General features: G+C 36.5%; 1 long non-coding RNA gene across 2 annotated transcripts in view; it reads left to right on the top strand.

The window, feature by feature from the left end:
• Positions 1 to 14,647, top strand: part of LOC116630981 — a 33,445-nt gene extending 18,798 nt beyond the window's left edge. For both annotated transcript variants that reach the window (XR_004299059.1, XR_004299060.1), the window contains exons 3-4: positions 2,789 to 2,856; positions 13,314 to 14,647. This is a non-coding gene — a long non-coding RNA (uncharacterized LOC116630981). The remainder of the gene's footprint in view (positions 1 to 2,788; positions 2,857 to 13,313) is intronic.
• Positions 14,648 to 15,482: the final 835 nt, after the last annotated feature.

The raw sequence follows: 15,482 nt of genomic DNA, 5'->3' as shown, positions 1-15,482 counted from the left end.
CTGTTGACAATAAAATTACTTCAAATAGAATTGAAAAGGTAGGTAGAAAGTAAAGGGGTGGAAAAAGATATATCATGTAAATATTAATCAAAGGAAAGCAGGAGTGGCTATACTAATATAAGACTTCAGGACAAAGAAAATGACCAGAGACAGAGAGGGATATGGTATAATTATAAAAGGACCAATCCACAAAGACATAGCAGTCTTAAATATGTATGCACTAGATAATAGAGAAAATACAGTAGGAAAAAAAACCTCACAGAACTGAAAGGAGAAAGAGACAAATCCACAATTAGAGTGGATCTGGGGCTTGACAATGAATTCTTAGACTTGACACAAAAAAGTACAATCCATAAAAAGAAACACTGATAAATTGGATGTAAAAAAAAATTAAAACTTTCTTCTGCAAAGATCCTGTTTAAAACATGAAAAGATAAGCTACAGGCTATAAGTCCAAGATCAGGATGCCAGAATGCTTGGTTTCTGATGAAGACTGTCTTCCTGGCTTGCAGATGGCTGCCTTCTCACTGTGTCCTCACATGTCAGAGTTGGGGGGTGGAAAGGATTTCTTATTTTTCTTAGAAGGACACTAATCCCATTATGAGGGCCCATCCTTATGACCTCCTCTAACCCCAATTACCTCCCAAAGACGCCATCTTCAAATACCATCACATTGGGGGGGTGGGGAGGGGTTAGAGCTTCAACGTGTGAATTTGGGAGGCAGGACACAAATATTTAGTCCATACAAAGGAGGAATACTAAATATCCCCAAATTAGAAAGTACATACTTGAATACTTAGGTGTCCATACAATTTCATATCAAACCCCCGGATCTATAAGGAGACCTGACTATTTTAGAGATCAATTGGAATTGGGAAAGAGTTTAAAAGAATTGCAGTAAGCCCTTTGGTGTTTTCCATGAGGATAATCAACAGCATTGTTTGATTATGTTTATATGGATAAGTATATTTGTTTATGGATAATGTTAGGTCTCCTTGAATGATTGTCTTCTATGTAAATAGACCTGAAATTCATACTATTCAAAACTATCTGTTGGTTTAGATTATTTTACATTACACTGTTTGTATGATACTGAAACATGGTGGTCTCTTTGCAGGTCTGCATTCCCAGCCCCACATTAGTTGAGTCTCCAGTGAAGCTGTCTAGGGAGCTGGGCTCTAGATAAATAAAGAAAAATACTAGAAAAAATGTTGAGAAAGAATACCCACACTTTGATGTTTATGGAAATACAATTGCTGCTTTTTAGGATTAATTCTCTTCTACTTTTTTTTCAATTTTAAATAAAGGAACTTAAAATAACTTTAGCATGGTGGGCGCCTGGGTGGCTCAGTTGGTTAAGCAACTGCCTTCGGCTCAGGTCATGATCCTGGAGTCCCTGGATCAAGTCCCGCATCGGGCTCCCTGCTCGGCAGGGAGTCTGCTTCTCCCTCTGACCCTCCCCCTCTCATGTGCTTGCTCTCTCTCATTCTCTCTCAAATAAATAAATAAAAAATCTTTAAAAAAAAAAAAATAACTTTAGCATGGTGTCCACTGCACATTGGATACAGATGGGAATTCCCAAGTAACTTGTGCTATTATTACAAAAACTACAGACAATCCATGTCTAAAAATTTTAAAGGGGATCTTTATATTACTCAAAGAATTTGGGGTTTGAAATAATTCCATTGTGAACAAAGTTTACAATGAGCAGTCAGAAATGATCCTGGTGAATGAAATTATAGACATTCAGAAAGGGAGTGAAGAGAAGAAAAAAAAAATAATGAGGAAATGAAAAATACTTTTTAAATAAATGGAAATGAAGAACTTGTGTTAAACATTTTGGAATTTTGGGAGGTGGAAGAATGCCTAGTGATCAGCATAAATATTGACCAAGAGTTGGTAATTAGTAAGGAATAGTTGATGAATGTGTTCTTAAATTCACTATCTGCTATTTCACAGATATGCAAATACTTTATGTGACATCTCTCCCTCTTAATATCATCACACTGGGGGGTAGGATTTAATGTACAAATTTTAGAGGGACACAAACATTCCATCCGAATGTCAAAAATGTCAATAGAGGTTTTGTTGTTGGTGGTAGTGTTTTGTTTTCAAGCACAAGTGTAGATACAAAGAAATAAGGAAATATGTATGCATACTTATGGCCTTTTTTCTCACACAAAAGGTAGAGTGTAATAGAAAATTTTTGTCCCTTGATTTTTTTTTAATCTAATGTAATGATATCCTTGCAATCCCTCAATATCAGTTGATAGAGATATTCACTCTTTGTAGCTTGGTAGTCGTTCATTGTATGAAAGTACCATTGTTTATTCAACCACTGTCCTATCTATGGGCATTTAGGTCATTTCTAATATTTTGATATTGTAAATAATACTGTAATGAAAACCCTTGAGCATATATGTTTTTTTATTTTGGGGGATGTATCCTCAGGTTAAATTATTAAAATTGGAATTTGTGGACAAAAATTAAATATGAGCATCTTTTTGTATGTTTAAGGGCCATTTGTATATCTTTCCCTATGAATTGTCAATTCATAAACTTTGCACATTTTTCTAATTGATTTTGGCCTTTTTATCTCTTGTTTTTTAAAAGTTCTTTACTTTACTGGTAGTGGTTCTAAGATACACACTGGTATGTTGTAATAAATGCCCAAGCAACGTTATACTGAAAATTAAGAACTGAAATTTGCAGATGATCTCCTTTAAAAAAGAAAAGCAAATATAAGGCCATCCCTAGAAAATAATACTCTCTATCCATTGCTTTCCAGTCTAGCTTGTTGCACAGAAGAGAAAAAACAAGAGCTCACCAGCCTTCCGAGAACTGTATGTAACTCAGGTAAGCCTATGAGAATGTGTTCTATGTTTGAATGTCATCTTTCTTGTATGATGAGAAACAAACATACAGTCGAACAGTTCTTTTCAAAATAATCCATACGGAATTTATAAATATGTTCATTCTTATTTGGTTTATATAGAGTACAGTTCTCTCTATATTGTTACATATAAACTTGATTATCATTATCAAAGCAGTCCTCTGTGTCCACTGACCAGAACACTGCCTTTATAGAAACTTTCTCTGGTACTGCATTACAACACAAATTGTCTTTATCTCTATATCATTCTTCAGAGCATATCCCTATCATTTTCCCACTTTGTGTAGCACATATACCTTGGGGAATCTTTATTTATTACTAGTCTATTATTCTAACTCATAATTATCTGGATCATAACACATTGGATTCCCTAAGTATATATTTTTATATATTATTATTAGTAACATCGGCCAACTTTCTTCCTTCCTCCCTTCCTCTCCTTTTTTTTCCCTCTTTCCTTCCTCCCTCATTCCCTCCTTTCCTTCCTTCCTTCCTTCTTTCTCTTTCCCTCCTTTCTTCTTTCCTTCCTTTTCTGTAACATGTCCATATGTCTTCTCGGACCCAAGTTTATACCACCTTAGGCCTTTCTCCATTATAACTTCCTCATTTCAGAGATATTTCAGCATGGATGTGTAAACCATGCACTTCAGATTACAGAACAAACAAAAGTGCCTAAAACTTGGCAATCAGGTGCTGCTGATTCAGTAAGACTCTACTACATATTGGCATACCTTTGTTAAAGTCTGAATTTTTATGGCAATGAGGATGTGTGTTTGTGTGTATTTTTCTTTTCATTTTAGAATTGACTGGTAGAAGATTTACTGGTGAGAACACCAACTTAGATAAAATAAAAATCAACTCAACAGGGCCATGTATAACATGTTTACAAACTGAATGCTCACACTTCTGCAGTTTATCACCCCTGCCTAAGTACTTTTCCACTATTTTGAAACCTTTTATTCATTATTTCTCCATTTTCCTTTTTGCTACTATTCAGATTCATCCCCATTCTGATTATAAATAAAATAAATTGCTTCTTGACATAATTACTCAGTCTGCAACCTGAGATAGAATTTCTTTCAAAAGGAATCAGATTTATCTCAACTAATGAGTCATTAAGTTTCATATCTATTGCCAAGTACATATTATCTTTTATTCAACATGATGTGCTGAATCCAGAAACTTCCCTGAATGCCAAAATATTGTTTCTCTCTCTCTCCACACTCTTTCTCCAGGGATCCATACATTTGTTTACTCACCTCAACTCTGATCCACATGCCTGCTATTTCCATCCCAGCCATCTCCATGAGCTGCCAATCACACTGTATTTGGCCAGAAGGCTTGGGGCTTTTGAATATGTACAGCCAAATATCCAGAGACTGGGCTCACTCCACCCAACACTTTTGGATTTTGGTTTCGGCATTATTTTTCACACAGACTTCCAGAAATGAGAAGTGGCTTTACCAAATCCCCATGCCACCTGGCTCTTTCCACTTATTATATCTTGCATTTTCCCAGCTACAATGTAGCAGCCAACCTAAGAGTAGGTAGCAAAAGACTCTTGGGGATGCATTGAGTTTTACAGTGTGCTGTCTGACTGCTGTTTAGGGGGCTTATTTACTGAAAATTTTACAATTTTGTGTTTTCTTCTAAGCCATCTCAGCAAGAGTTTTTGAATTTCAGTGGTGGAAGATGATAGAATGATGACAGGTTGGCATGAGATAGCTTTTGCCAGTTGAATAAAAAGAACCTTAAAGACTTTGGAGAAATTATCTAGGAATAGCCAGACATAATTTCCTTTGAGAACTCTTTGTAGTTCAGTTGAGTGGCTATAAACTACTAAAGGTAGCCTGTTTGTTTCTCACAGTGACATTCTGTTTTCTTCTCAAAATTTGGAGTGAAAGAATTGGGAATTAGCAGATTGCTATGTTTCATTACCTCACATTTGGTGATGCTTATTGTTAGGATGTGCAAATACCAGTCAGTTTGACCAAAAAGATTAAAGAATACCATTTTATCATAGATAATTTGTTGATTGTGCCTCATGAATATAGAAAAATAATAATAATTTCATTTCTTGATTCCATTCCCCTAAAATGGGGGACCTATTACTAGTTAAAACTGTTATCCTTCAGGTAGAGGATAGTTTTGCTGACTTTCTTTTAACAGGTTTTTAAATCATCACAGATACCAAATGGAGATATTCCTGTAACACCTTCCTCATATAAGCTGAGAATTCAGAATTACAGGACACTAACTCTCAGTGTTTTTTTTGTATTTGACATAATTTTCTCATCTGCATCTGGACCACAATACACCCTGCATTTTTCTCTTGTGGATACAGGAAGCTAAGGCTGCAGGCCATATCATGATGACATCCGTGAGGTTTCTGAGTATTGATGGAGTCTTCATAGTGGCCGAGTATTTGGCTCTCAGCTTTTTGTGTCCAGGATTTCAGGATATCAATTCTACGTTGAGATCTTGAGAAAGTTATGAGTCTGATTATATATGCACCAGAAATACATTTATAAGGCAATTTTCAGATATATGTATTTATCTTGGAACACATCTTTCCAATAATCAAAAAGATCATTCCTACTATACAAGATACCACACTGCTAATATCAAACCATTTAGAAGCCAAGTTAGCAAGCAGAATTTTTTGAGGAGTATGAGATCATACAGAAGGACTAGAGTGGGATTGAAGGCTTCTTCATTAAGCCCTTTGAACACTGTTGCTTTACAGATTACTTCCTTTTGAGGACAGGATGTGTTACTTGAATCTTCCATACACAGTCTCCCTCGCACACTTGCTTATTCTGTTACTCTCTTTTGCTCCTTCTCTTTTACTCTGTTCCTTTCTAAAATTGTTCTGATAACCACTGGTACATTTTTTTTTTTTCCTGACAAGCTCTCTTTGTCTCATATTCCATTATAACAACCTTTCATTTTCATTGCAATGGCACCTTTCTTCATTTCAACATACTTTCATATTATTTTACAACTCACAAGGGTATAAATTTTTTTTAAATTGCCCAGCAGAATTATTATTTCCCAGTTTTTAAAACATTAATACTATTGATAAAATTTCCAAATACTTTTTTTTGCCTTAAATAATTTTGGACAAAGAATCCAATCCATCCATGGTGTATACGTTCTATTTAGCTTTCCTCATGGTTGCTGAAATTTCCTTTGGGAGTCCATCTATCTTTTAGGACTTTAAACCTTATACATCTAGACATATCTCCCCAAGTGGCTCTTTTACAAGAGTCATTGAAATTAGAAGTGCCATCTTCAGTGAAACTGTATGGGAGAACAAATTGCCTTTGGCTCCCTGAGCCATAAGCAACAATTTTATCAAATAAGGAATAGATTAGAGAGACAGTGTTGTGTGCAGTTCAGAAATCAGTTTCCTTTGCCAGAGATTTGGATTTGAACTACAGCCCCACTGTTCTTCAGCTGTGGAACTATGGGTCAGTTCCTTCTCTTAGCTTTAGTTTTCTTATCTGTAAAAGGTGGAAGCTAAAGCTCTCTCTCCCTGCTGTTCTCTCTATCCCAAACCACCACTAAGGTTGTTGTAAGGCTTCAATGAGAAAACATGAAATGCTGCGCTAGTCATCAGTAAGTGTTGGCCAACATGGTAACATCTGCATCGGGGTAAGGATGCTGGGATGAACTGTCTGCTGCCAACTCAGCATCATAACCACACCTTTCCAAGGTCTGGGAAATTGCATTCCCCAAACTCCCCTTCCTTATTTCATTCTGGGTAAGATTTCCCTTTTCCCTTTGAGAGGAAGTTGCATGAGGTTTGGACAGCTGAAGAGAAGTTAAATATATTATTGTCTGGCTGTGGTGATAGCCAGACTTGTAGGCAGGCATGAGAATCATAGCAGCTTTTTAGTGAGCCCATGAGAACTACCCATATCAGAGCTTCAGATGGCAGAGGTCTTTCCTGACTCTCCAGGCCAACTTCCCTGACTCCAGCTTCGGTGCCCTTGATTTTCCAGGGCAACTCTCTAATCTTCCCTTTCCAGGTCTTCCAACATCCATATAAAACCTAATTTCTAAGTGAAACATTTTATTCTTGGAAGAGTTATACTAGTGGGTCTGTTTTCCTGACCAACCCCAGCCTGGTGAAGCTGGCTGTAGTCAGGTTCGGGGAGATGCTGGAAAGCGGAACTCACCTGAAACAGGACAGTTGCCCCTGTCCTCCATTGAGAAGGCTTATTTATAGATTATTTGAATAATATTACTCTTGCCCATTAGACTATGGCACAAAGTCTCATGCTTGGTCCATAGTAAAAACTCAGTAAACATTTCTTGAAAGCCAGCATGTATGTGTGACTGCTTCTGTTTGACCTTCCATTCATTCCCCTTCTTCTCAAATGTGTTCTTTCTTCCTTTTCCACCATTGGGTAGTTGAACAAGAGCCCCAGTCTTGTGGTGGCATTGTTCCTTGTTTGTTGTTCACATCACATCTATCTAATCAAAATTTTCTGAAGAGTTTTTCAAGTGGAAGCTAACAAAAGGACCTCATTATAGCCTGGAAGCTACCAGGAGCCCTTGTTTCCACAATATGAAGTTTGTCTGGAAGAAAGAAGTGGGTGTGAAAATAGTAGGCATGTGAAATGGTGAGAGGATCCTGTCAGTATTCGAATCCCCTCGCTGCCTAGCAGAGGATGCATATTCCTCAACATTACAGTTTGGTTGTGAGGGATGATACATCACCTTTCTTGCCTGAGCAAGTGTGAATTGAGTTTCTGTCATTGCACCAAAAGACCTATCTGCTTGTACCACACCAATTTTATCATGCCCCCACTCCTGCCTTCACCCTTGGCTATGCCCTTAACATCCACTTTTGTAAGGAGAGAAATGATAGAGGCAAAAGTTAGAGTTGAGTTAGAAAAGAAAATATGGGCACTTGAACAAGGAAGGCAGGAAGAGTATTACTGATGGGTCTTCAAAAACTAAGCTGTGAGAGAGCAAAATTAAGATTAATTTTTTTAAGTTTATAAATAAATGCATTTTGTTCTGGCAAAAATAACCAGACTAACAGCTAGTGTTAGGACAGCCATTCAGTTTCCCATTGTGTTAGTTACCTCATTCTCCAGATCCACGCTAACTTAATAACTCCATTGAATCACGTGCTTGCCATGTCATATCACAATTTTTCTACCTACTGGCCATTCTACTTTACTAATCTGTAATCTCTAGTAAAGCATAGATCATATTTTATTTGTCTGCACATTTCCAACATCTAGAGTATTGCTCATCCCACAGTAGGTGATCAGTAACTTTATGTTGAACGAATGAAATGTACTTACACAAAGTGTATAACAAAGTAGTATCTCTGTCTTGACACACTTTTTTAAAAAGATCAATTGGCACATTCACTCAAAGAAATATTGTACATGTTATAGTTTAATGAGGAATTTGGATAGTTTTTTGACATTTTGATTATATGGGAAAAAATATATATACTTATGTGTATGATGTAAATATATATAATTTCCATGCACCACTTTAAAATGTATTCTAGAATTCAGACTGAAAAAATTTGGAAATACTATGAGGTAATTCTTTGGTGTCTCTTCCCTATCTTTCTCCTTCCCTTTCTTATTTCCAAGTAGCTGTAGATAGTAAGATGTACAAGTTCTTGGTCCTTGCTTAAGACAGATGCTGGAGTCTAGTGATAGAGAGTAGAGATAGACACACTGGCATCTACCTATCTGTTTTCTAACATGCTTAGAGTTATTAGATATAAATATTATTTTATTATCAAATCACCAGGAAAGGACCCAATAGCAATAGTGAGTTTGTGTCTTAGAGTAAAACCTGACTTAGTATCAGCTCTCAAAATATGGAAAGATGCTATAAAATTTTAACAACCTAACAAAAGTGGAAAAGAATACCTGGAGTGAATGCTCCAGAATAAGAATAATGATAACCATAATATCTAATGTTTAGACTGCTAGGTGCCATGAACTTTGATAAATATATTACATATAATATCTGTGTTACTCTACACCTACAATAGTCACATGAGGTAGATCTAAATAATTATATATTTTGCAAATACAGAAAATTATGCTAAAAGATGTTAAATAGCTTTCCCTGAATAGCCAGAGGAATGTTGAAAAAGAAAAGCAAAGCTGGCGGCATCACAATTCCGGACTTCAAGCTCTATTACAAAGCTGTCATCATCAAGACAGTATGGAACTGGCACAAAAACAGACACATAGATCAATGGAACAGAATAGAGAGCCCAGAAATGGACCCTCAACTCTATGGTCAACTAATCTTTGACAAAGCAGGAAAGAATGTCCAATGGAAAAAAGACAGTCTCTTCAACAAATGGTGTTGGGAAAATTGGACGGCCACGTGCAGAAGAATGAAACTGGACCATTTCCTTACACCACACACAAAAATAGACTCCAAATGGTTGAAAGAGCTCAATGTGAGACAGGAGTCCATCAAAATCCTAAAGGAGAACACAGGCAGCAACCTCTTCGACCTCAGCCGCAGCAACTTCTTCCTAGAAACATCGCCAAAGGCAAGGGAAGCAAAGGCAAAAATGAACTATTGGGACTTCATCAAGATAAAAAGCTTTTGCACAGCAAAAGAAACAGTCCACAAAACCAAAAGACAACTGACAGAATGGGAGAAGATATTTGCAAATGACATATCGAATAAAGGGCTAGTATCCAAAATCTATAAAGAACTTATCAAACTCAACACCCAAAGTACAAAGAATCCAATCAAGAAATGGGCAAAAGACATGAACAGACATTTTTCCAAAGAAGACATCCAAATGGCCAACAGACACATGAAAAAGTGCTCGACATCGCTCGGCATCAGGGAAATCCAAATCAAAACCTCAATGAGATATCACCTCACACCAGTCAGAATGGCTAAAATTAACAAGTCAGGAAATGACAGATGTTGGCGGGGATGCGGAGAAAGGGGAACCCTCCTACACTGTTGGTGGGAATGCAAGCTGGTGCAGCCACTCTGGAAAACAGTGTGGAGGTTCCTCAAAAAGTTGAAAATAGAGCTGCCATACAATCCAGCAATTGCACTACTGGGTATTTACCCCAAAGATACAAATGTAGGGATCCTAAGGGGTCATGCACCCCAATGTTTATAGCAGCATTGTCCACAATAGCCAAACTGTGGAAAGAGCCAAGATGTCCATCAACAGATGAATGGATAAAGAAGAAGTGGTATATATATACGATGGAATATTATGCAGCCATCAAAAGGAATGAGATCTTGCCATTTGCAATGATGTGGATGGAACTGGAGGGTATTATGCTGAGCGAAATAAGTCAAACAGAGAAAGACATGTATCATATGACCTCAATGATATGAAGAATTCTTAATCTCAGGAAACAAACTGAGGGTTGCTGGAGTGGGGGGTGGGGTGGGAGGAATGGGGTGACTGGGTGATAGACACTGGGGAGGGTATGTGCCTGGTAAGCACTGTGAATTGTGCAAGACTGTTGAATCTCAGATATGTACCTCTGAAACAAATAATGCAATATATGTTAAGAAAAAAAAAAAAGAAGAAGAAGATAGCAGGAGGGGAAGAATGAAGGGGGGGAAATCGGAGGGGGAGAAGAACCATGAGAGACGATGTACTATGAAAAACAAACTGAGGGTTCTAGAGGGGAGGGGGTTGGGAAGATGGGTTAGCCTGGTGATGGGTATTAAAGAGGGCACGTTCTGCATGGAGCACTGGGTGTTATGCACAAACAATGAATCGTGGAACACTACATCTAAAACTAATGATGTAATGTATGGTGATTAACATAACAATAAAAAGAAAAAAAATAGCTTTCCCAAGATCATGTAGCTAACATATGATAGAGCCAGCATTCAAGCCCAAAGGTGTCTATCTGCAGAGCCAGCATTCGTCGTAAAACAGAGAGACAATGTTCAAAAATACACTCGACAAAGAGAAAAATCATGCTGTTATAATTGATAATATGGAGTGTGGACCCCAAGAAGCTGTGTGGAACAGAGTTTAGTAGAAGCCTCGTGATGGAAACCATGCATTTAGAATGGCTGAGAATGAAGTTTAAATATATTAGAAAAGATTATAGCAGTTAAAAGCCAAGGTTCACAATGTCAGAGGTGGAAAACAGTCTTCAATAAATATTTAACTAAAATATGGCATAAATATGCTCCTATAGAATGGAAGATGATCTTCATCGAGTCATTGCAGAGTTTTCAAAGGTTAGATAAGAAAATATTCTTTTATCCACTTTGAAATGTTTACTCTACAAATATCTAAAATAAATAGATTAGAAATACACAGATTAGCAACAAGGTTGCTCCTAGACAGAGAGGCTCCATTTAAGCTACAAGGACTGAGAGTCTGGAAGAGATAGTTCATTGAGGAAAAGTAGTTTTCTTATCAAAGAAAGTGATACTGGGCAGGAAGAATAAAAGCAGATATTTGCTTCATGTAGCATTTGAAATATATGTCTGGATTTTGTCTAGAATATTTAACTGGAATTTCAAGGGCCTTGACTTCACTACTTTTTTTTTTCTTTCTACCCTTGGCTTTCCATGTACCTTGTCACTCCTGGTGTAGCCTCAGCCATCATAAAAGAGCTCAGATGTTGTGGTGGAAAGAGTACCAGGTTCAGAATCATCTATAACAGGCAGGATTCTGTATATTCTTTGATTTGGCTACAACTCATCAAACATCAACTGAATTTGTTCTAAATCAAAAGAGATAGGTCACTCTAGGACCCATTCAGTTTTAAAATTCTATTATTCTTTGCTGGTCCTCATTCCTTAAGTTGTAAAATTCCTTTCCTACAGTACTCCTCCCACAACCATCCTGAATTGGTACTTCCTTTTCCTATACATATTGGCATATGAACACATGGTCTTTGCCAAGTAAGTTTTGTTAGGGTTAAAATATTTATTTATTTGAACATTTATATCAGCTCAGCTCTGAATTATTTTTTAAAGTGCTATGAACATTGTACACTGTGACAAATATGTATTAAAGCCTCCATATATAGTTTGACTAGAAGCTGCAAAGCCACTTCGCTCTTATAGTAGAAAAAAAAAAGTAATCTGTCTCTAAGAATTGTTTTTATCATGAGAAATCAGTTAGTACAATTTGTATTTGAAATGAGGGTTAGCTGAGATTCTTGTCTAGGTCATACCTCAGGTCCTCTGATTCTAAATCTAATTTTCTTCCATCTATATCACATAAATATTTTCTATAAAATGTATGTTTGAAATTAGCAATCCAGCAAGCTGATTCTTCTTCCAAATGCCTATCCATTTATTCAACCATCATGTGTTTTGTAGCTACTAAGTGTCAGGCCCTATGCTGGGCATAGGCAATAGAAAAAAAGAAGCTGGTGATTGCTCTAAGTTGGCCTATGAGGTAGCGGTAGGGTGCATGAGGGCAACAAAATGGCACTAAGAATATACTGTGAGGAGTAGAATGATGAGCCAGGATATAATGTAGGAAATACAATGAGAAGCATTTAATCCAGACCAAATGGGACAAGAAAAGTTTTTTTGAGGTGATGATAAAGCTAAGTCTTAGAGGGTATAGATATCAACCAGGCACAGAAGGAAAGAATGGACATTTTAGGCAAATGAAGCAGTGTACATAAAAGCAAAAAGAGATGAAGGTGCTTCACCCCTTTGGAGAACAGCAAATGGCTCAGCCTGGCTGGGACCAGAGGCAGAGAAGACTCTACATAAGAATTCTTCTTTTGTAAAATAATAAATAGTTTTATATTATACATAAAAGAAATGTGCAATTAATCACAAAGTTAAAAGGATTTAAAAAAAAAAAAAAAAGGAGGTGTGACAATAATATAAGGCCTGAAAGAACAAGATCAATCCCAGAAGGAAGGAAAATGAGAGAGAAAAGCATGGAAGTATCTTGACCTTTGGTTGCTGGGAAGCAGAGGAAAGTCTCTCTGTGGTCCCCCCAGCACAAATCAGTCAGCCAAGGTGAAAGTCACCTGAAGAAACAGACATAAGTCACTGTGTGCGTTTATTTTCCCTACCACAACCCAGAAGGAGGACCAAATCAATTCAGAATCTGTGGCTTTGCCTGCATGAGTGATAGCAGGTCGTTTTCAGTGGGCCAAGTCCAGCACTGTATTTATTCAGTGCTGAAATGTAGTGAGGGAACAGGGAGTTGGTTGAATTCCAGAATTATGAAATAAAACATTTGGCCACAAAATTAACCAAATGAACAAACGTCTTTTGAGGTTTGTTGTGGTAGCTGCATTTTGCATCAAGCCTACTTTGGGATGTATAGGATTTTCCTCTTATACTACATCGATTTGCCTCGGCCAATGAAAATCACTAATGTCAGAATATATACAATATTGTGTATTATGAAATTCTCAGTCTTTTCCCTGAACTCCAGCAGAAATCGATACCTGGGGCACTATAAAGGAGATTTGCTTTCAACATTGGTCATCTCAACAGGGAGGTAAGTCTGTAAAAATTTTTTTAATTCCCCAAAGCCAATATTAACATACACCCTGAAGTTCTGTTCACTTGAATCTGTCAGTTTCCTTTGTCAGCTGAGGTCGAAATTGCCTCACAATTAGACATAATTAGGTTGTATTCTCTTAGCTCTGGATTTTATTACTATTCAATAAATGCCTGATAAAATGGGATCGGCCCACCCACTCTATCAAAATCTTCAACTTGGGAAAGAATACATTCAAGTCATTTTCAGTATTCTTTGTATTCTGTTGTGAATTCTAAAACACGGTTTTTAATAAGAGCAATAAATTACCATTTTACAATAGTAGAAGCAACCTCTTCTTTTAGTATAATAGAAATATCATTGTGCTTAGGATCAGAAGACCTATTTTTTTCTCCTAGATCTGGAGCCAACTATATTCTTTATATTGAACAAGTCAAACCTTCCTGTTCTTCAAATTCTTCCTGTATAAAATAAGGTATATGGACTAGGTAGCCTCTATGATTCCCTCCTATGATTCGTTGAATATTTAAACAAATGTAGTTCATTCAAGGCTTCTATTAAAAGAAATCTGGAGACAAAACATGCTGTACCATGACATCACAGCATCCAATCATTTGTGAATGGGTTTCATAGTCATTCTAAAAATGATAGCTGCTACTATCATGATATAGCATTTATCAAATGTCTACATGCTCACGTCACCATGCTAGACACTAAGATATTTCAAATAAACTAAACAGATGCGGTCCTGGCTGGACTCCTAGGAGCACAACAGATAAAAAGAGAAAATGGTTTCCCACATGAAACTGCTCCCTCAAAGGAACCATTCTTCAGGCTTTTCCTTCAACATGATTCATGATGTGTAGTGTTCTGTTCACTTCCAGGTTAAGAAAGAATAACTAAGAACAGAGCTGACAAATTAAGTCAGTCAGTGCCACCTGCAGTTGGAACATTGACATAAATCCTACCACTTTTTATAGGTAAATTTAATGGAAACTGTCCAGAAGAAAATCAATGAAACTATCAAATATTGGATCCTTGTTATAGTTTCCAAAGGAAGAGGGAGTGGGGAGTATAAGATGAAAATTAGTACCTTAGGACATTTATACTCTAGGTGAGAAGACAAGATGTTTGATTACAAATTAAAATTCACTCCAGAAATTCATCATCATTTTTTTTTGAGGCTTGCATACCTAGAAATACATATCAGTGGACACAGGACCTAATGATTAACATAAACAGAAAACAGTCTATGAGCTGAACATAGAATAACTGCCTTGATCTTTCAAAGACTCATCTGTGCCTTGAATGGGGCACAAACTTGGGATATCTTTGCATTTATTGTTGTCTTCTTCATACTCTTTCATCAGTGTCTTATAATTTCAGTGTACTGATCTTTTACCTGTTGGTTAAATTGATTCTGAAGTATTTTATGTTTTTTGGTGCTATTATAAATAAAATTGCTTACTTAATTTCCTTTTCAGATAGTTCATTGGTAGTATAAAGAAATGCACCTGAGTTTTATATATTGATTTTGTGTCCTGCAATATAAATGAATTTGTTTATTAGTGCTAACATTTTACTGATGAGAATCTTTAGGTTTTCCTATATACAATATCATGTCATCTGCAAACAAAATTCATTTTACTTCTTCCTTTCTAATTTGCATGACTTTTCTTCCTTTTATATATATATTGGGATGTATAGGATTTTCACATATATATATATATATATGTGAGAATAAGCACCCTTGTCTTGTTCCTGATCTTATAGAAAAAGCTTTCAGCATTTAATCATTGAGTATGATTTTAGCTTTGGGCTTGTCATATATGCGCTTTATTATGTTGAGGTATGTTTCCTCTTACCCAGTTTGTTAAGAGTTTTTAATCATGAAAGGATGTTGAATTTTTTTAAAATGCTTTTTATGTACCTATTTAGGTGATCATGTGGTTTTTATCCTTCCTTTTGTTAAGGTGGTATATCACATTTACTGATTTGCATATGTTGAATCATTTTTTTAAGCCCAAGAATAAATTCATCTTGATCATGGTGTATGATCCTTTTAATTTGCTATTGAGTTTAATTTGCTAAAATTTTGTTGAG

This window comes from Phoca vitulina, unplaced genomic scaffold, assembly GCF_004348235.1.
Source record: "Phoca vitulina isolate PV1807 unplaced genomic scaffold, GSC_HSeal_1.0 scaffold4, whole genome shotgun sequence".
In the NCBI taxonomy this organism is placed as follows: Eukaryota; Metazoa; Chordata; class Mammalia; order Carnivora; family Phocidae; genus Phoca; species Phoca vitulina.
The sequence above is the reverse complement of the archived record's forward strand: the minus strand, read 5'-3'. Positions and strand labels throughout refer to the sequence as shown.